Source organism: Sciurus carolinensis, chromosome 7 (genome assembly GCF_902686445.1).
Source record: "Sciurus carolinensis chromosome 7, mSciCar1.2, whole genome shotgun sequence".
In the NCBI taxonomy this organism is placed as follows: Eukaryota; Metazoa; Chordata; class Mammalia; order Rodentia; family Sciuridae; genus Sciurus; species Sciurus carolinensis.
The window spans coordinates 67691752-67714335 of NC_062219.1; the positions used below are offsets into that span (position 1 = coordinate 67691752).

Here is a 22584-nt window from a genome sequence, read left to right on the forward strand (position 1 = left end):
TCCTGCCTCATTTATTTTAACAAAGCTTTCCTTAGTCCCTCACAATTAAGTTTGCCAGTGTTGCCACCTGTAAATGTAATGTTTTCACTCACCAGGATCTGTGGTTTTAAAGCACATTTAAGAAGTCTTACCACTTCATGTCTTTCAGTATTGAGAAAGAAATTGGGTGTATTAGCTAATGCTAAACACATAGACACTATATTTCATCTAAAATTATCCACAATATAAGAGCAGAAGCAAATTTATCTTGATTCAATAAAACTTGAACTTCAAGTTTTCATATTAGACTACTCCTTTGTGAAGAATTTTGTGTTTAACACACACACACACACACACACACACACACACATTTGTATCAGTAACTTTTTTTATTTATTTTGAAAGATCTCCCAAATTGGATAGGCTTTACATAGCACAAAACCTGTATCTGCTCCTGCTAAGAAAGAATATTTGATGATTAGCTCTCCATATTGCTGCACAACAAGACAGCTCCTACTCCTACCTTCTGATGTTTTCCAATCTTAAATCTTCATTTACTTCCTGAACACAAACTTGAAACTTTAGGATTTGGAGATTTTCTTGGAGTCTAACTAAAGTAAAGATATTTTTATTTCATGTTTGCCAGTTTAAATCTCAAATCTGAATTCTAACTTGATTTTCAAAATTCTATGGGCATGTGAATAATGTATTAAGTATTAATACATCAAGTAAATGATCTCGCATTGCAACATCACAAACAGGTAAGAATGAAGCATTTAATATTAAATAAGATAAATTAGAACAAAAATACTATAAAAACTGTTTTATAAATTTTAAGGTTAAACCTGAAGAAATGAAAACTGAAAGAACAAGTATATATCAAATCCCGAAAATTATTTTAGATTTTCCTAATAGTATTTGAAATGTGAAGAAGACTTTCAGGTTTGTATTTCAATTAGAAAACCAACAACTCTGTTTGTAGAATTAATGGAGGTCAGCTTCTATTATAATAATTAATCTTAGAAAATCATAGCTCTCATTAATTTTCTCAGTTAAAAAATGTAAAAATGAAATGAATAGAGGACTTCAATGGCATCATAAAGAGAAGACTACTGCTCATTACAAAGAATTGCAGTAAAATCAGGTCTGATTGTAGGTTGTCAGTCTGAACCACGAGTTCTCATTAGGATTTCCCTGAAGGCAAAGAGCCTGCTACTTCCAGTTTCCTCTCTCTGGGGGAGCCTGGAAGACAAGTGACAGAAAATCAGATCAACCAATCAAAAAGTCAGAGACTCTTGATTTTGCTGCTTTCATGCTGGGCACATAGTAGGCACTCACCAGGCTCTTGAATGATGGATTGGCACAGCCATATTTTTAAACATGCAAAGAACAAAGTTAGAATTAAGAATGAATTTATAAGCTAAAGGATAAAGACTTCCATCATGAGGATCTTTGACAGATGTTAACTTTTGTCTAGTGCTTGTCTACATGTCAACTTGCATATTTCAAGTGCAGTCCTTTTTGTTTTTTAATTCTAATGGACATGTCTTTCTAGTCTCTGCAAATGTTGATTCACCCTATAGGAATTTGTTCAATTCTTCAAATATATTCCAACACCAGTACATATTATCATGTTACATTAAAGCATTTGCTAGATTTATTTGTGAAGTAAGATTTCCATTTCCATAAATTCCAAAACGTTTGTACCGTGTGTGAGTGTGTGTGTATGCACATGTGTGTATTTATGAGAGACTGTCAGAGTAAGAGAATGACAGTTGGAAATTTCTCAATGACTGATTTTAAAATTTTATAGTATATTTAATTCATTTATAGGCATATGATGAACTCAATAACAATTAAAATAAGTAGCAGGCACTTTTCTAAAATCGAACAAAATGCTAGTACTATTTCCATAAGAAGACAAAGAAAATGAGATGTAAAATATTTAAGGAGTAAAATTTTAAAATTTTATAAATCTTTTTTTACTATTGCTGTTTTGTCAGTGCTTCTGTAGGACTGGGTAAAACATCAATGAGTGAAAACTGAAAAAAATTAGAATTCTTTAGGATTCAGAGTTCTTTATACAGAAGTGAGTAACAAGTTCCCAGTCAGTGACCAAATAATGAATCATTTGAGTTCCTTTCTATGATTGCAAAACATAGCTGACGTCTCAACTGGAGTTGGAATAATTTAGTTTACAAAAAGTTAATTGAGTAGATAACTTTTTTCATGTGACATAACTAATACATACCATTTTGGGATACAAATACTAAGACCCTTCTCTCCATTAAAATCTTCCCAATTTCTAAGATGAATTTAATTTATCTACACTTTATGAATTCACAATCCTTCTCAAAATTGTTTATATATCAAATTATTGTAATTATTTACAAGCCTGAAAACTGTACCAGTAAAATGAGACTCTTGAGATAGAGACCTCATTTTGTGTTTATTTATATCTCATGACATTGGAAAACCAATATACTACATTTTCACATTTCATGGAAGCATTTTGGGTAAAAGAAATTAGTGAATATGGTATTGTGAACCCCCATATATATGAGTAAAGTTCAATAATCACCAGATCTGTGAAACACACATAAAAATTTAGTATGTATCTCTAAAAAGGGGAGGTCCATTTTATAACATTAGCAGAATGCCACTTTCACTTCTAATACATACATTTAGAAATTTTAATAAATCTACATATCAAAAAATAATTCTAATTTGTTCTCAATTATTTTATATACATGTAGAGTCATATATACATATTCATTTCTTGATGATTTGAACCAATACCCAATAAATTTCCACATAAACATATCACATCTGACTGATAAGTATTTTAAGCCTTCTTATATCTGTAACTCCCACAATATTTTATTTTCTTTGCTATGATTAATAAGCTCTAAAATATTTGTCCTGTGGGATTTTCTACATTTTGGATTTATTTTGTTGCATATTTGTTATGATATTTAGCATATTAATTTCTCTGTTTTATACTTCCTATAAATTTTTAATTACTATTATGAAATAAAATGATAAGTAGGTTATGAGTACCTCCCTGCAATTTCAAAATCAAATAATTTAAATCTATGGTTATCAAGAGGTGGAGAAAGAATATCATGAGAGGGAAAGAAATAGAAGCATAATTTCTTTAATAGCAACTTGTATTACCATTTGATCATTGAAAGCATGTAAAAGTCTTACAAAATTTTAAACAAAATTGCATCAAAATGTGAAGGAACAAATCTATAAAATTCAAAAACAAAATTAAACAAATACCTGAGTAATGAACTTGGAAAGTAACTCTTGAAAGTCATTTCAAAACATAGTAATATTAGTTACATAGTGCGATATATTCTAAAAATGGAGGACATCCAAAATTATTTTAAACTAATTTTTGATAAATTAACTTATAATAATTATGCTGGTATAGTTAAATATATATACTGTATGTATATATGAGAAAGTAGTGTGCTTACACGGTTCATATGAACTTTTAAGAGCTTACTAAATTTTCCATAAGTTTTGTTAGCCTAGTGTTAAATGTAGCCAATGTTTTTTTGACAAAAAAATTTGGTACCGGTGATTGAACTCAGATCCTCACACTTGCTAGGCAAGCACTGTACCACTGAGCTCTATCCCCAGGCCAAATACAGGCACTATAGAAAATTAAATAATGATCTTTCATTTAAATAAATTATATATAGTATAATATATAATATGTTAATAAATTATATATTATTATTTGTAAGGAGATTTATATATAAATATATATATAAATTATATGTAAAATTAGTAAAGGATATTAGGGAAGAAATTATATTTTTTTCTTTACTGAGAAAAAAAGGAAAATGCTTTACTTATAGAATAATACAATGCTGATTGATCTTAGAAATGTATTGCACTAACTTTAGAGTACCAAAACTAACATAGTCTTTGATTTTTATCAAATAAATAAAAAGAAATAATATTAAGATTCTCGGAAAAGAAGTGAAATTGAAAGTCAAAGAAATACATTTCAAATAAGAGATTTATATAGTCTTCTCATTTATTAAGAGAACAAAAGCATATCTTCATGATCTGCTGAAAGATCACATACAGTGCAAAGAGGTAGTTGTGGAACATCTCTGTTCTATACCCTACTTATGTATCTCTTTCTATCTTCCTGTGCAGGAAAACTTAAGTCTCATTATATGGCAACTATATAACAAGGAATTAAATACTCAAAAACTCATAATTTCTTATGAGTTTACTACATTTTCATAAATTTATGATCATGAGGCAAATTATACCTCATGTGCCTGTATAGTGAAAAGATTATATGTACTCGCATGCAATCACCCATCTTTTCTGAAGTAAGAAAATATTCCCTCCATGGCCTGAAGTCAGTCATGAAGAGTACTTATTCCGGAGACTTCAGCAAATGCTACACTTAGAGCCTTTTATTTTCCCAAAGAGTACATTGCTAATCACTTACCAATTTAGGGCACTATTGTGTTCATGTGCAGACATTCGGAAGGATAAACAAAGTAACTAAATGAACTTGTGTGTTATTCAGTTTTTCATGACTGTGACAAAAACCCCACAAACAAACAAACAAACAAAATAGGAACACATAGATGAGGAACAGTTTTAATTTTGGGTTCTTCTTTTCAGGATCAGTCCATGGCTACCACATATCATTGCTCTGAGACTCAGTTAAGGCAGAATATCATTAGAAAAGACATGGTAGAGAGAAGCTACTATACTCGTGGCAGTCAGGAAGCAGAGAGAGCACAAAGAGCTAGCGAAAAAATGTGTAATCCCTGAGGAACATCCACAGTTATTGCTTCTAGCTGTGCCCCATCTGCCTACAGTCAACAACCAGTAATATTCAAATTATTAATCCCCTGAATTGATTAATTCACTGATGAGGTTCTCATAATCTAAAAAATTCAACTCCTGCATTGACAAAGGAATTTTTGGGGGACATCTCATATGCAAACCATAACAGCTAGTGTAATTTGGAACCAATATTTGCCAATCTAACCAAAGATATGTAAATACAAAATCAAAATCAAAATATTATAATCATAAAGTATAATTGGAAAAATCTTTATGCACCTATGATGTACTGTTGATCTCTCTTTAAAAAATGCATATTCATCTATAAGTATTTCTTGAAATTTCTAGGAACAATAATTAAGCAGTTGTGAGAAACTGTAGAGAAGAGAATGCGCTCTGTAAAACCACATAATTAATAAAAATTTAGTCTCCTAAGATAACTAGCTGATTCCAGGTTTGGAGTAAAATTTTGTGCAAGAATAGGTTGCAACATATTATATTATAAGATAACATGGGAACTATGAAAACTAATAGGCACTTCTTCTCTGGGAAAACACCAAATGGTGAATGACGCTGGTGCCACTGGAGGGCCCGGTCTCTGGAATGGGTGGCGGCTGTGGCTTCCACAGGAGGCTTTGCAGCGGTCTCCAAGGGCTAGGCTGGGGTTGGGTCAGGCCGCAGCACTCCCGAGGCAAGGCTGAAGACAAGGAGTGGATCCCGGTCACCAAGCTGGGCTGCCTGGTCAAGGACATGAAGATCGAGTCCTTGGAGGATATCTACCTTTTCTCTTTGCCTATCAAGGAGCCTGAGATCATCCACTTTTTCCTGGGGGGTCACTCAAGAATAAGGTTTTGAAGATCATGCCTGCACAGAAGCGTGCTGGCCCGGAACCAGGTTCAAGGCATTTGTAGCTATCAGGGACTACAACGGTCATGGTGGACTGGGAGTAAAGTGCTCCAAGAAGGTAGCCACTGCTATCTCAGGGCCATCATCCTGGCCAAGCTCTCCATTGTTCCTGTGCGGAGAGGCTACTGTGGGAACAAGATTGGCAAACCCCACTGTCCCTTGCAAGGTGACTGGATGTCGTGGTTCTGTGCTGGTGTGGCTCATCCCTGCCCCCACAGGTACTGGCATTGTCTCAGCCCCTGTGCCCAAGAAGCTGCTGCTGATGACTTGTATTGATGACTGCTATACTTCTGCCAGGGACTGAACTGCCACCTTGGGCAATTTTGCTAAGGCCACCTTTGATGCCATCTCCAAGACGTACATTTGACTCCCGATCTCTGGAAAGAAACTGTGTTCACCAAGTTTCCTTATCAGGAATTTACTGACCATCTTGTGAAAACCCACACCAGAGTCTCTGTACAGAGGACCCAGGCTCCAGCTGTGGCTACAACATAGAGTTTTTATACAAAAAAATAAAGTGAATGAAACCTGTTTAAAAAAAAAAAAAAACTAACAGGCTTATATTAAACTAGAGAACAATCATTTTCATAGACTCCTTTGGTCAAAGATGAGAAAATATGAACATCAAAATAACTGCAATGGGTTAAAATGTTATCAAATATTTATCAAATATGATAATATCCTTGGATACATACATATAATTAAAACTCCATTTTTCCATGCCTTTGGAACAAGTTATGATTATCGATATATTTATTTTTTCTGGAGAGAGATACACTTTTTATGTCCCCTTTACTCCTTCATGCATACATGTGTAGTTGAACATATGCCCCCTTGTCCCCTTCTGTCTTTGAATAAGAGATCAAACAATGTTTTACTTCTAAATTGTATTGAATTCTATGATTTTATTTTTGCATTTTATTTCTTGGACATTGACACATTAACAAATTTTATCTTAATATCATCCTATGTAAATATTAGGATGCACAAACATACTAATACTTTGATAAATAATTTTTGCATAAAAATTTCAGTTCAAACTAGGAAAAACTATTTGGAAATTGGATCAAATTCCTCCATGTGTCAGAAAATAGTTGGCTGGTAGAATTAACTTGCTGCCTACTTGAGGCAGTTCTTTTCTTGACTGTAAAAAGATGGGAGGGATAAACTTCATGGATGAAAAGAACTAATGACAACATTATCCGTCAATATGAAGATAACCCCAAGCACCAGTGGCATGGTAAATTATTAAATAAAAAAATATAGCACCTGCCATAGCAAAGCTAATGGAGCAGATCTTTAAAAAGTAGAAGCAGCCTTAGGTGGTGGTATTTATTCAGTCTGTACCCAGAGTTTTCAGTTTTTCTTTTCAGAATACATTGATTAACTAGAAATGCCCTGATTGAAGGAAGGGAGCCTTTAACATTGATAATGAATAGCCCTCAAGTTGCTGCTCTAATGTTCTAAGTCCTCGGTTTATCTTTGTTTCTAGTGGTGTGACTCTAAATCAAGATTAAAAAGCAACTCAACATGAAGTAAAATAAAAAGGAGGTCATTTAATCACCCTGTTAGCTTCAAATGATTATTGATTCTTGGAGGTGATGTCTAATTCTGCCAGAAAATCCATTTCAGTAATGATTACTACCTCAGTTTTATCTATGATCCTGGAGGTTATTAAAAGTGGAGGTCTCAAGAGAAGTGTACAAGTTTAAGCCAATAATATAATATTTCACTTTTTTTTATGAGAACAGAGTTTCAAGCTCTGCCCTATAACCTATAACAGAATCAAGGTTTTCATTTAGGAATATTTGCTTCACAAGTCTAATTATTATATGCAGTCCTTTGGGAAACAGTAACATATTGAAATGATGAATAAATAGCAAATAGAGTGTATTGAACTTCTTATTGTTTCTCCTTGCCACAGACACCCAGCATTCAAATATCATACCTAGAAATATGACAATACTATATTGCCTTTTATTTACTAAAATTACTTCCTAGTCATAACTTAAATGCTGTTAGAATCCCTGTTTTGAGAATATAGGGAGCAGGAATTACCAAATATACTTGGAATACATAAACGTAGACAATATAAATGTCTCTAATGCACATAACTAGAGCAAGGATAACCCCTCATATAGGACTTGTTAAGGGTGATGTGCAACGAAATCAGAGCTTTGCTTCTTTGGACATGTCTATATTTGTAGTTGTTTAGAGAAAGCAGTCAGAAGAAAAGAGGGAACATCTATAGAGCATAATCTAAAAAATGATGTTTTACAGCTTGAATTTTTTGTTTAAACTTTTATTGAGCTGGAAGTCAAGATAAAGCCATGAGTGACCCAAATCTCATGCAGTCAGAATTCAGAAAACAAGATATTTTTTGAGAGTAGAATTATTATGCATTTGGTAGCAACAGGACATTGGAATAAGGTAAATGAAGGAATTCAAGATGATTATCATTTATAAAATAAGTAATTGGCTGATGTTTCTTAATAAAATTAAATATATGAGAAGGGAAAATTGGTAGGAAAAATTATGAGCTCAGTTTTGATGAAAGTAAGTATGAATTCTAAGTTTTAACTTATGAAATCATTGAAAATATGACTTTCATAAAATAGGTTAGGACAAAATTAGAAATTTTGGTTAAATTTATATGTTATCATCACCCATAAAAGACTGTTGAAGAAGAAAGAAATAAAAGAGGAAAGGAAAGGTAGAGTGTAGAAGTAGTTTTCATTCCTTTGTATCAAATTGTGTTTCAATAAGAGCTTAGTCTCATTAAATATACTCAGTGTGTGACCACTCAACTATAGAAAACAGTATATGTAAGCATCATAAAATGGATAAATTCTAAAATAATGTTACCAAATTCAGGTCTTTTTTACACTAATTAAGAGACTAGAAGGCATTTATATGAAATGATCTATTCAAAAACAGATGATGTCAAATGTTTCTATAGGAGTTGATTCACTTAATTTGTGTATTGCTCCTTCATGGTAGTTTCATTATAATCCAGAGAGATCTTTACAAAACAAATAAGTAAAACATTAAACAAATATTGTAAGCACAATGGAAAAATTAGGAAAGAAGTGTACATAGATACCTAGATACTAGAAGTTGACATAGAATGATTAGGGACAGTGTCACTGAGATAAGAATATTTTTCTTCATGTTTAATAACATAAAAATGAAATTGCATTCCAAGAGACCAGATTTATACAGATTATAAATGAATGAAATCTTGCTATATGATCATTATATTCATATTTAAACTTCAAAATTTATATTTATCCCTCTCCAGTAATTACAGAAAAGACGTTTCAAAATATTGTGTGTGTGTGTGTGTGTGTGTGTGTGTGTGTGTGTGTGTTATGTACATGATATTTTATTTTGGCTTTAATTACTTTTTTTTAAAACATAAATTGAGCACATGTTCATTTATTTTAAATTGTGTATATGCAAATATTCCACTTAAGTTTAAATTGTTGTAACCCTATCTACCAGTTTAAGAAAATAAGACATGAATAAATTTTTACATAATTGCTTTCTATCATATGGATGAGATATTCTTCATGCATAAAAGGATACTTATGCTCTTTGAAATATTGAAAATTGCTTGCCTTTCTTAAGAAAGATTGACTTATTCTCCTACCTGGATTTACAGATATCTTGTATGTTCTTCTGGTGTCTTCTAACTTTACCTTGGCCTGGACCTCATTTATAGTAGGCAGTGATGAGATGCTTCTTTACATGCCTGCCAGGGTGGCATCAGAAGAGAATTCTGGAAAATCAGGGCTTTTCCTATATTTAGTAGTAAGAGGCCACTTGGGGAGCACTAACTTGGCACACCAATCTCTGGAAACCAGGATCATATCAGCAGAGACTCAACAGAAGAACTGAACTCCCACACTGACCTAATAGTGATAAGGGTCTACTCCTTCAGGTGAAAGACCTGAACTTATACCATCTTTTGAGAATAATGAGTTGGCACCAGTTTCTTCCTGCTATTAGATTGTCAAGAAAAGCTAGATGAATTAGGAGGTATAAATACTACCCAGAATCTCATCACAATATCCAAGATGCCCAGCACTCACTAGAAAACCAAATGTCATACTAAAAATTAAAGTGCTTAAACTAAATTTTTAAAAATCAATAAATGATAATGGAGAATATTTAAATATCAGAATAATATAATAAAAATTTTGAAGCAGTCATAACAAAAATGCTTTAGTGATCCATTTTAGATATGCATAAAGTAAATGGGAAATAGAATCTTAGCTAATAAAGTATAAGCAAAAATGAAAAGATAGGCAATTTGAATGCATATTGTATAACTGATAAATATGTCAAATATATGTAGATTAGTAGATGGATTTATTAGCAAAATGGAGTTGACTGAGTGACCAATTAATAAATGTGAGATAAAAAATAGAAATTAACCAACTCACAAGTAGAGAAAAAGGGAGAAATCTATCTATAGCATTGGCCACGTTTATATGAGGCCTGGGAATTAACCTCTAGACCCACAACACAAAGCAAAACAAAATAGCTTTCAACAAAAAATAGAAAAAAAAAAATAGACCAAAAGAAAAAAGTTTCAGAGACCCATGCGACTGTACAAAATATCTTACATTCATGTTGTCTGAACTTCAGAAGAACAGCAGAAGGAGGGGAGAACTGGAAAAGTCTGACAACTTGCCCAAGTTGACAGAAACCAACAGATTCAAGATGCCACATAAAACCAAAGAAATTCACGCTAGTGCAAATAATCAAGCTCAAAGAAAAAGAAAAATCTGGAAAGTAGTAAAGATATGATGATGCCTTACCTGTAGAGAGAAAAGAATTGAAATGATACTGGATTTTTTATCAGGTATGGAAACTAAAGGAAGAGCCATACTCGTATTCAACTACTGAAAGAAAAGACTGTCGACCCAGAAGCTTATATCCATCAAAATATTCCTCAAAAATGAGGGTGTTATCAAGATATTTTCAGATGATGGAAAATCAGGAATAGGTTGCTAAAAGATGTAACCCCCAAATTGGCTCTTGTAACTTCTCTAAGTAGAAAGGAAAATTTAGAACACAGAGAAAAGCAAAGAAGACAGTAAGCAAAAGAATGAATGTAGTAGATATTCCTTCAGCTCTCCAGTTTTCTAATTATATTTGATGGCATTATGAACATCATAACAATATAGAAATATTTAAAATTATTAATCTTATAAAGGATGGAATGCAGATAGATTTAAATGCAAGCAAGGTTTTTTATAATTCTCTTGAAATAGTGAAAAGGTAACAGTAGATGGTAATAAGTTGTATGTGTGTATGTGCACACATATATATGTCTGTATGTACACATCTTGAAATAGAAAACAACCACTGCAAACATAATGCTAATTGATACAGTTATGAATAGAATACATAATTGAAAATGGAATTCTGAATCATAATTAAGTAATCCTCAGTGATGCAGGAAAAAGAAGATAGCGAAAAAATGAAAAACAGGAAACAAAATATGTTGACAACTTGTTCTGTTTCTTGCATGTTGAAAAAGTACACATGATGCTAAAACAAGCACACTAGAAATTTTAAAACCAGAATCTCAGACTTATAAGTTTTTGAAGAATTCATCTTGGAAAGATGCCTGCCATTGCCCCAGAACATTTTAGTATTATTCTTTGGAATCTTTCTCAATAACTTGTCACAAGGGAATCTCTGGACCTTTTTAATAAAGGTTTAATTTTTTTTTCACTTCAAAGGTGAATTTTTGAGGAAATGGTGCAAAATTATTTCATTCAGATTGAATGAAGGTTTATCTGTATCCAAGTCAATTAACAAGTTGATTTTTATACTTTTTCAATATAAAAACAAAGTAAGAATAAGACTAATATCTTGCCTGGATTATATACTGTCTTTGAAAATATATCTGAAGAGGCATATTAAAATAGCCTGAGAATGTGCCATATAATATATTTACAGTTTTAGAAGTTATTGAGTTCAGTATGATTCTTATTTCTTAGCATAAAAAAGAAAAGAGAGAGAAAAATTACTAATTAACATTTAATCACAGATACATAACTAGCAAATAAACATGAGAAAATAAATTGAACATAAGTTGTTAGAAAATTGCAAACTTAAACCACAGTGAGATAGCACTATGCACATATTTCAATGGCGAAAACTGAGAAAAGAACAATACCTAATGCTTGTAAGGTGGTAGAAAAATTGGATCAGTCACACATTGTTGGTGTAAATTAAAGTAGAAAACCACTTTATAAAATAGTGTGGCATAGTCTCATATAAGTAAGCATGCAACAACATAAAGACCTAGCAATTATACTTCTGATCATTTATTCCAGAAAAAAAAGTGAAAAGTTACATTCACAAAATCCTGTAGACAAATCTGTAGCAGTCTCACCTATGGTAGACCAAATCTTAATCAAATTAGATGCTTTTCATGAGTTCTAATAATGGTTACAATTATATCATGGAATACTGCTCAACAATAAAACATATCAACTAGTGATACAAAGACCTGGACAAATCTTTAGAGAGTTACTTGCATGGAAAGAAAGGTTTGCACATCATATAATTTCATTTATATGATTTTTCAAATGATAAAATTACATAAATGAAGAATGATTAGTAGTTGCCAGGGGAGTGGGAGCTGAGGGAGGTGGGTATGTATACAAAGAACAGCATAATTGAGCTTTGTGGTGATGAACAATTTCTGTGTCTTGATTCTATAGGTGTTTAACCTAGTAGTGATATCATACAAATTTTCAAGATATTACCATAAGGGAAAAAGTGTTTAAAGGTGATACAAAATATTTTTTTTGTTATTTCTTTCAACTTCATGTCAGTCTCCAAACGTCTCAAAATCATAGGTTTTATTAAAAAATACACAAACCCACATGCTTACCCTAATTTTCTCTCTTCCCTAAAATTCCCCTATTTTGCTAAAGTAACAATGAAAAGTCACTGTAACAACTAGGCAAGAGAAAGTAACAATATTCTAGTCTCTGTCCATTTGCAGTCTTTTAAAGATAATTGTTCTTTGGCAAAAATAACTTGACTCAGTTATTCAGGTACCTATACATAGATGGTACAAACAAATTCATTGTATATTTATGCCTAATAAATGTGCTATTATTTTATTCTTTTAGTTTTCTTTTTTGTCTCTTTTGTTTGATGGATAAATTCCTAAAAGTGGTTTGACAGAGAGTACCAATATTGAAATTAACATCATAAAAGCTTTTGTAATGATTTCAACTTGCAAAATTATGCAACAGAGTACATTTTTCTACATTCTGTATATTTTGCTATGCAAAATGGTATATTCATATGTAAGAGAAGAACACTAAAAATCTGACTGGGAGCTCTGTATCTATAGGTTCATATTTTCTATAACAGGTTTCCTTACTTTATTTATCCCACCTGCCCTCCCTCCCTTTTCCTTTCCTCCCTCCCTCACTCCCTCCCTCGCTTTCCTCCTTCATTTATACTGCTGGTATCTGATGTTTTCCTGAAACTAAATTGTCTAAATATGGTGGCATTTTACTGAGTTAATTTAATCTATCTGAGGTTGGTAGAGCAGATATATTGATTTGGAAGTTTCTTGTTTTACAGACTATGAGGCATTGTATATTTTTATGTACATTTCCAAGACTATTTACTAATCTATTTTCTGTCACTAATTCTGGAATTTATAAAATGGAATTACACAGCATATGCTTTTAATTTTTTTCTGATATCTTTCACTCACCATAATTATATTGAGATTTATTCATGTTATATCATATATGAAGATTTATTCCTTTCTGTTGATGTTTCAAAAGTGCACTCTATTTTAATTATCCATTATATTGACAAGCTGCAATGTGTCTATGCATCACCTATTAATGGACATTTGAATTTTTTCCATTCTGGTTAGTGTAAAAAATTTTTATTAATATCACCTACCAGTATCTACATGGACACTATTTTTTTTCCCTTTGAAAGATATGTAAGAGTGGAACAGGTGGATCACATAGTAGGAGTATGTTTTCCTAAGTGGTGGTTCTATTTAATATGTTAACTAGCAAAATTTCAGATTCCTAATTCTTCTACATCCTCCACAAAACTTTGTGTTGTCAGTTATTTTTAAATTTACTATTGTAATCAGTATGCAGTTTTATGTCATTGTGGTTTAATTTGCATTTTTCTAATGATTGATAATGTTAAGCATTTTTCAATGTGAATATTTACCATCTACCTATCTATCTCCATTGGTGATGTGTCTATTCCAACATTTGATCATCATAAAAACTGGAATGTCAATTTTCCTATTGTTGAGTTTTGAGGATTATTTGCATATTCTATACTCAAGTTATTTATAAGATATACCATTTGCAGATATTTGTCTCCTAATACATGGCTTTTATTTTTATTCTCTTTAAAGTGGGTTTTGGAGAAAAATGACTTATGGTTTACATAAATCCCTATTTATCATTTTGTCCTTTTATGCATTATACTTAGAATGTTTTATCGAAGAAACTGGATACTCTGAATTTTCTTAAATTCCATTTTTTCTTTATGTGTTTTATTCCGGAAGTGTGAAGTGTGTGAGATTTTCCCCAACTCGTGAATTGCCAAGATAGTCTGCCACACACATACTCTTAAATGCTGGCAGAAAACAAGAGACTTCTGGTTCAGAGACAAATCTTTGTTATACATGGCATGGCAAGTAGCAAGAACCTTTGTTTCCCCTGCTACACAAGTTCTAGATATGCACAGTGGAAATGACCTCATAGGACACTAAATATAATATGAGTTCATGCTACAACTGAGAATTTTTTTTAACAGGAGTCTCTGCTTATGTTTTTTCTCTTTTCTTCATGACTTGGAAACTCTGTCAAGGCATTAAGCTTGGGTTACCATAGGGCTCGTTTCTTTCTTCTAAAGCATAAATGTCTTTCATTGACTGAAATTTAGCATCTTATAAGCTGCTATTTCATATATTCTCTTGACTTTGGGCTATTTTAGATTTTTTTTTTTTTTGCTTTTCTACTTTGTATAAAAGCACAGGTCACTCTTTAAAAACGTATGATACTATATTGAAAGTGTTATCAACCAAAGTGTACATGTGTGAGTGTGTGTGTGTGTATGCATATCTGTATGTGTTTTATGCTAATCAAGTATCTCAGTTTTTCTAGTATTAAGGCTTTTCCTGGAATGCAAAAATTTTAGTGCAAAACGAGGACAGTCACATACTAAAAGGTAGAATTGGTCATATCAGTTTCTGTGTATGTGTATATGTATTTTATATTTGTGTGTATGTGTGCTTAGGTGGACACAAGTGACTAAGCTTCTTTCTGTAATTCTCATAAGGATGCATATAATTCTTACACATGAATTTTGTGACTGAAATTTCTGAGAAATGTCATTATGATTCATTGTGCCTTATCTTATTAAAGTCAATAAAATTTAATAAGTATGTATAGAAAATAATATGTAGAGCAGATAAGATTGGTACTTTCATGCCTTCTTCTCACAATCATAAACTTTAAATGAGCTGTGGTACATTGCATAAGAACTTCTTTGACCTGTCTGATTCATACAGATGTCTCCAAGTCATGGCAAACTTTGGTATTAGAAATTGGTCAATTCAGTTATCTGTAACCATGCACATTGAAGAACCCACTTTTTAAAACTAATTTTAAGTATTTATCAAAAAATGTTATAGTTTTGTTAGATAGTAGTCATAGGATACAATAATATAAAATAATATAAAATTTAATAGTTAAGCTGTGTCATAGTGAAGCCAAATCTTATGTGATTAAGAGCTGTGTGAGATATGATTTAAAATGATCATTGTACACTATTTCATAATTTACAGAGAATCATGAAGCACCTTTGACTGTTCATAAGGTAGATTTAAGGTCACGATTAACCAAAATACTATTTGTTTGTTCATGTCAAATTCCATTGTACTTTATATTTCTAGAACATTTCACAAAAATTGCTATTGTCCTCACAGAGGGAGAGAAAAAAAAAACCTCAACTCATAAGTTGAGAACATGAGATAAGTTAAAACTAACCAATTCCATGATATGTAATTAAGCTGAAGAATTTTCAAGGACCTAACTCACAGTTAGCCCATGATTTCATATTGTCAATTCACTGTCAGACTTACCTCCTGTTAGTACTTATCTTGTTCAATTTTAAGCTAATTCATTGCAGTGATGAAACATTTCATACCTTTAAAAATTTCCACAAACACTCCTGGGAATCTAATCTGTCCTGATTTATAGAAAATTATTTCCCAAACACTAATAAGAACTGTTTTTAATCAACTGCTTGCTACAATGTATTATTTATGTTCTTTTCCTTTAAATGCCAAATGTTTCACAAGTCTGTCTTATTTAGGAGGACATACTATATTAATCACTTCAATTTTATTTGCAGATATTCCACAATATTAAGAATATTGTTTATCTGATCAACTCACCAAATCTACTAACTAGCATTTAAAGCCTAAAAAGGGAACAAAAGTACATTCGATCATAACGTGTGTCTCCAATATTTCCATAACACTCAGTGGAATTTTATAAGAGAGAATTCTGATAGGACCGAAGAAAAGGGGGAGCAGAACTGGAGAAGACACAGAATCTAGCAAAGAGAAATTATGTTAAACAATACCAATAATCTATGCAATATTATTTTTCTGCATTATAATGAAATAGACATGGAGCTTCTGGAATGATGTGCATGTGTCTAACTTAACAAAGTTTATCCTCTTTATCTAGGGAACCCACCATGCACCTACGTGTACTTGTTTAACACACAGGTGTTACAGCATAAATTTTTAAGAATGTCTGCCAGTCTGAAGACCTTTTGTTGCAATGAGTGTAAGCTATTGTGATTATTGGTATATAAAATCCAAAGAAAGCTGTTCTCTAATTCTTTTCCCTTCCATCTGTTTGGTTGCTACTTCTCAGGTGTAATTTAGACAGGCAGATGTGCAATCTGGGAATCTATCCAAATTCATTTTATTTACTTCTTTTTTAAGGAAAGAAAAGCATTCAATATTGTCTTCAGAAAACAAATTCAGTCTCTGCAAGTGTTCTGCTCGATCTGTGCTTATGTTTATTTTCTGATCACAACATGGAAGATATGGGTCTTAAGGCTTTGACATTGAATTTTTGTTTCCTCACCATCTTTTCTCATATCAGAGTGCTGCTCTGTGGCTGCCATCTTCCATGCTCCCTCCAGAATATACCTCTTTAGCTATGATTGTGAATCTCTGGATGATAGCAAAGGGTCAAAGAAAACCTACATAAATTCCTTATAGTATGTTCTTTCAGCTAACTCAATTGTGAAAGCAGTCACATCATCTGCATAATCGACTTAATAAAAACTTTAAGGCTCTTTGCCAAAGAGACACAATAAGATATCTAGAATGATTGAAATTTGAGTAGTGCATCATGAAAATTCTCATTATGGGGGGTAGGTAAGGGAAAGAATGGAGACAGATGAATTTCTTATCTCTAACTTTGAGATATTAATCAGGATAGAATAGGCTATGCTGTGGTAATGACATCAACCCACAGATCTTAGGTGCTCCAAAAGACAAATGATCAGCTCAGAATGATGCATTTGAATCATGATTTGGTCAGAAGTAGACATAGGATAACATTCACAGAAAGTTGGAAACTTAAAGTGTAATTTTCAGAGAAGGAGAAGTAAACCAAATATTCATAAATGTTAATAACATTTATCACACTAAGTATGGCTCATTAATCTATCAATTGATTGAGTCTTTTGCTGCTACACTATTCCTACTAGGAATGAAAAAAAGAAGTCCCTATCGTCCATACTCCTTAATGTAAGAGATACTCAAAAGAAGATACATTTCTCTTAGTTGCTATATTTTGTGAGCCCTATAGCTTTGTACCTACACTTAAAAATACATTTAGGTGTTTAGAGACAGTGGGTGAAAATTCAGTTCCAAGTTATGAAATATGTGGTTTCATTTTTGAAGGACATTGACATCACTAACTTAGTGATGCCTCACTTACTGAAAATGATGGCCAGACCATGTTTGGAGAGGTCAATTGAACACCTGAAAATGTGGTGGCAGATGGTGTCATGGTGTGCGGTACATAGGGTGGTGTGAGGGGGAATACAGAAATAGAAATAAAAAGATTAACTTTAGGTGACAGCTGCTGGTGAGGAACTTGACAGATTTTTTTTTTTTTCTGGTGTCCAAGACTTTTGCGACACTTATTTTAGAAATAGAAAATGTGAAACCAGTTTTGGCACTTTTATCTGTTTTGGCATCACCCAGAGGTCTTACATTATTGTCATCAGTGCAATAAGCCAGAAATTGAGTCTTTGAAGTAACTGACAATTCTCAACAAAGACTGTGAACCAAGTGCTCTTGGCCCTCTGCTCTCATCTTTATAAGAAATTTCTAAAGAAAAATTCAATATGTCATCAGCAAGGAAGTAGTACAAAAAATTTTTGTTACATTTTATTGCATTAAATCTTATTATTATAACTTATTATAGATGTCTTAGGTTCCTTGAAATAACTCAGAACTGACATAATAGTACAAATATGATTCATCATTTTAATATTTACAAATTATTTTATAATAGCAACCTAGAACATAGAAGACATAAATGTTTATTAAATATGTAAACTCTTACAGTTTGTTAGTTTTATCTGTCTTAAGTTTAAGAGAGTATGTGGTCCTATCAAGTGTAACTAAAAAAATCAATAAATATTTTTTTATTTATGATAGCATTCTAAAGTTTTTGAAAGAGAACTTGTATAAAAGACATTACGTAAATTAAACAGGTTTTGATATCAATATGAAGTTTAAAGAGAACAAGTAACATTTCCACAAGAATGCAGAAAGCAGATATAAATAGAACAAGATGGAAAAAAATTGCTGAAAATATTTAAGGTTTTCTATTCTTTTTTTTACTTTTTATGTGATATGAAAATGTTAGTGGAGAATACGACCCATGAAGAATGCTTTTATTTTTGACCTCCTGAAATAAGGGAAACAAACAATGGAGTTAAATAGTGACAGAATTTTGTCCACATGGAAGATAAATATTTATTTACTTGATATAGGGTGTTTAGGTTTTGTGGACTGAAGTCCTTTAAAATTTCTTAGTGTTGGTATGCATTCTTTTAATAAATACTGGTATAAATTAAAACAGCATTTTTATTTGAGTCTCTGTGTAGCTATGTAGAAATATAAAAAGAGAACAAATATCCAGCTCTGTATTTTGATATTAATTACAATAAATTTTAGTGACTCAAAAGTTGCATGGGTATAATAGACTTAACCTCAAAACTGTTACATCTTAGAAGCAAATTAAATACTACAGTATGTGGTTGGATTAGATAAGTATAAAAACATATTTCTTCAATATAATATTGGTTACTTATGTTTTCTTCAGAGCATAATTCACTAGTCTATTCCTGCATTATATAGAGAGGTCCACACTTGAATGGAGCTCAACAATCAGTAGAGTAAATTTCAATATCCCAAAAAGATTGTTCCATCACAGTTTTATGACCTGAGCTACTACTTTTATAATCATGGCACTTCAGAGTCACAATAATCTCTCTATGATATTCAATTTAAAAAATTAATAAATATCAACTAACTGGAAAGGGTAAACTTACACCCTGGTTTTTAAAGATTGGTCATAATTTGGGGACTGTTTAAATACAGAAGATAAGCAGGTGTCATGTACAAAGCTTTTTGTAATTTCTAAGTCAAATCACCCTAGTTTACAATTTATTATGTGATATTTTGCTATTTTAGTTACTATTATTGTAACAATACAATTACTAGATTGTGGAATTCAATTGGCATTTCTATCTTACTGATCACTCTACCTCAATTAACACCTAACATATTGCTTAACTTATTAAGTCTTAGTTTGAACATAAAAATCAAGAAGTTTGATAATATATACTTTCCTGAAAAGTAGCATGGAATTGTAGCAAAGGGAGTTGATTCTAATCAGACAAACCTGGTTTGAGTCTTACATATGGCAAATCATAATTATGTGGACCAGAAAATTTTTACATTAGAAATTATATTTTTCATTTCAGAATTTCATTTTCTGATTTGGGAGGTTTCTTTTTCATAGATTCTATTTCTTTTTTGGAGGGGCAGGTAGGTACCAGGGATTGAACTTAGGGGCCCTCGATCACTGAGCCACATCCCCAACCCTATTTTGTATGTATTTACAGATAGGGTCTCGATGAGTTGCTTAGCGCCTCACTTTTGCTGAGGCTGGCTTTGAACTACAGATCCTCTTGTCTCAGCCTCCAGAGCTAATTATAGGCATGCACCACAGGGCCGGGCAATTCTATTTCTTATAGAAACTAGTTTTTAAAATCTGGGTTATTTCAGAATTGTTCATTGATTTCTTTTTTTAGGAATGTGGATCATGTTGTTTTGCTGTTATTTATTTATTTATTTACTCATATATTTATTTATTTAAAATTTAACTGTGTGTCATCCACAAGTTAAGAACTGTTAAGAACTTGGAAATTGTGAATTACACACATTTACTCTGCATCTTGGTATGTTTCTCTGAGGACTAATGATATTTTGTTTGTTTCAGCAAGTAATGACCTTGGCTGAACTCAAACTTCAAACAGCATCCCACATGTAGAGTGTAGTCATTGAAAATAAATGTTCAGTTTTTTATAATTAGCTGTCCTACTTGAAGCGTGCTTGATATATTTACAGATCAGAGATCAACTAGAGAATTGGGGAAAGTTTACATGCAGAATTTGAGGTCACCTCTGTGACTTTATCCTTTGTACAACTTTACTCCCCATATCACAGAAGTTCATCCAAACCTTATAGAAAATATTTAGACCAGTTACCTTGAGAATTTGAATAAGCATAATAAACTACTCGATCTCTATGTCAACTTCTCTTTATTTGCTCTCTTTAACAGCAATTTCAGATTCTAGGAAGCAGTATTCTTTTATTTGTCTGTCCTCAAGAGATAGTGTTGATGAGTTTGTATGTAGTATTTGAATGCATTTTCTGTCCATAGCATTGTGGTGTCCCAGATATCAGCCCTCTAAACCCCAAAGTCATTGAACATTCCCAATTCCAAACGTCCTTTATAGATATCAGTTGAAGACTCCCTTGAGGTAAAAACTGATCAAAATAGGAAACACACATGATACTATTATGCAATCTCCATGTGGATTGTTCTCTAGATTTTACTGACTTTAGATTCATATTAATGTATTCACATAGTTGTTCTTTATATTTCTTTTAGAATTTATGAATGTAATCTGCAGAAAGGTTAAGCAACCAATGTACTCTACCATTACCAAGAGTTAAAATTTTCTTCCCAGACTTTCTAACAATTATTTTCCATATTTGGTTTTTTTACAGCTGCATAGGAATCATAACATCATAAAATTTGTGGAAATTATTAAAAGAAATTTTATACATATAAATCAATAATGAAACTAATGATGGCATAGATTGACTGTTGGACATGTGGCAACAGTAATTATAGCCACATGACTGAGTAATAAATGAAAAATTATAGAGGATTTGAATTTAGTGAAATATATCATCATGATAAATTAATTAAGTGTATATTTGGATAGTAAGGAGATAATAAATTGAAGACCATATTACTGAATAATTTGTTAATTTCTTCTGGGAATCAAATGTATTCATATATATTTTAGTTTGAAAAATCGTATTCTTAAAACATTTTCATTAATCAAAGAACCCAAACACATCAATCCTCATAAGAGATTATACTGATTATTTTTCCGAAAGAAATGAAATCAGTATTTTGAAGAGACGTCTACACTCTTAATTTATGGAAGCACTATTCAGAATAGCTAAGAAATGTAAATAACCCAAGTGTACATCAACTGGTTAATGGATGAAGAAGATGAGGTATATGCACACAATGGACTAATATTCAGCCCTAAAAAAATGAAACCCTGTCATTTGGAACCAGTGATAATTTTGTTGAGTGAAATAAGTCACACACAAAAATACAAGTGTCATATTATCTCACTCATATGAGGAATCTAAGAAAGCTCTGATCATAGAAACTGAGAGTAGAATTGTGCTTACCAGAACAGGAGTAGAAGAGAGGGAGAGTTGAGAAGAGTTTGATAAATGGGTAGTAACTTACAGTTAGAATTAAGACAGATGTTCTGGTGTGCGATTGTCCATTAGGGTGACTGTAGATAGCAATAATGTAGTATACATTTCAAAAAGCTAGAAGAAAGGATTTAGAATGCTTCACCATGAACAAGTGAAAAATGATAAGAGAGGTAGGTATGTTTAACCTGATGTAAGTATTATACAATGTGTAATTTTTTAAGATATCAAGTTATGCTATTAATATATATAATTTTGTTTTTATGTGTCAATTAAAATAATTTAAATGTAAATAAAAATAAATAAAACACGTGTAGTTGAGTACAAAATATCACTTTTACTCTTTATGATAACAAAATCAATGGCTAGTTTTTAAGCAGCAGTTTATTAGATGTATATAAAGAATATTTAAGCCAGTCTGTTGAAAAATTTAAATAAGCATTACACATTTCCCAATTCTATGTCACTGTCTCTATTTATTTTCTATAGCAGCAATTTTAGATTCTAGGAAGTAGAATCCTGTTATTTGTCTGCACCCAAGAGATGATGTTGAATGATTTTGTATATTGTGTTTTCAAAGCATTTTCTATTCACAGTGTGACTTAGTTCTTAGAATGTCCTTGTAAAGAAATCTTTCCACCTGTAAGTTTCTGCATTGTTCTAGTGGGAATTATCATCCTGGTCCCTCTGCATCTACTTCTGTC

At 31.9% G+C, this 22584-nt stretch overlaps 1 pseudogene; it reads left to right on the plus strand.

The window, feature by feature from the left end:
* Positions 1 to 5376: 5376 nt before the first annotated feature.
* LOC124989238 (40S ribosomal protein S2-like) lies at positions 5377 to 6232 on the plus strand (annotated as a pseudogene).
* The last annotated feature ends 16352 nt before the right edge of the window (positions 6233 to 22584 follow it).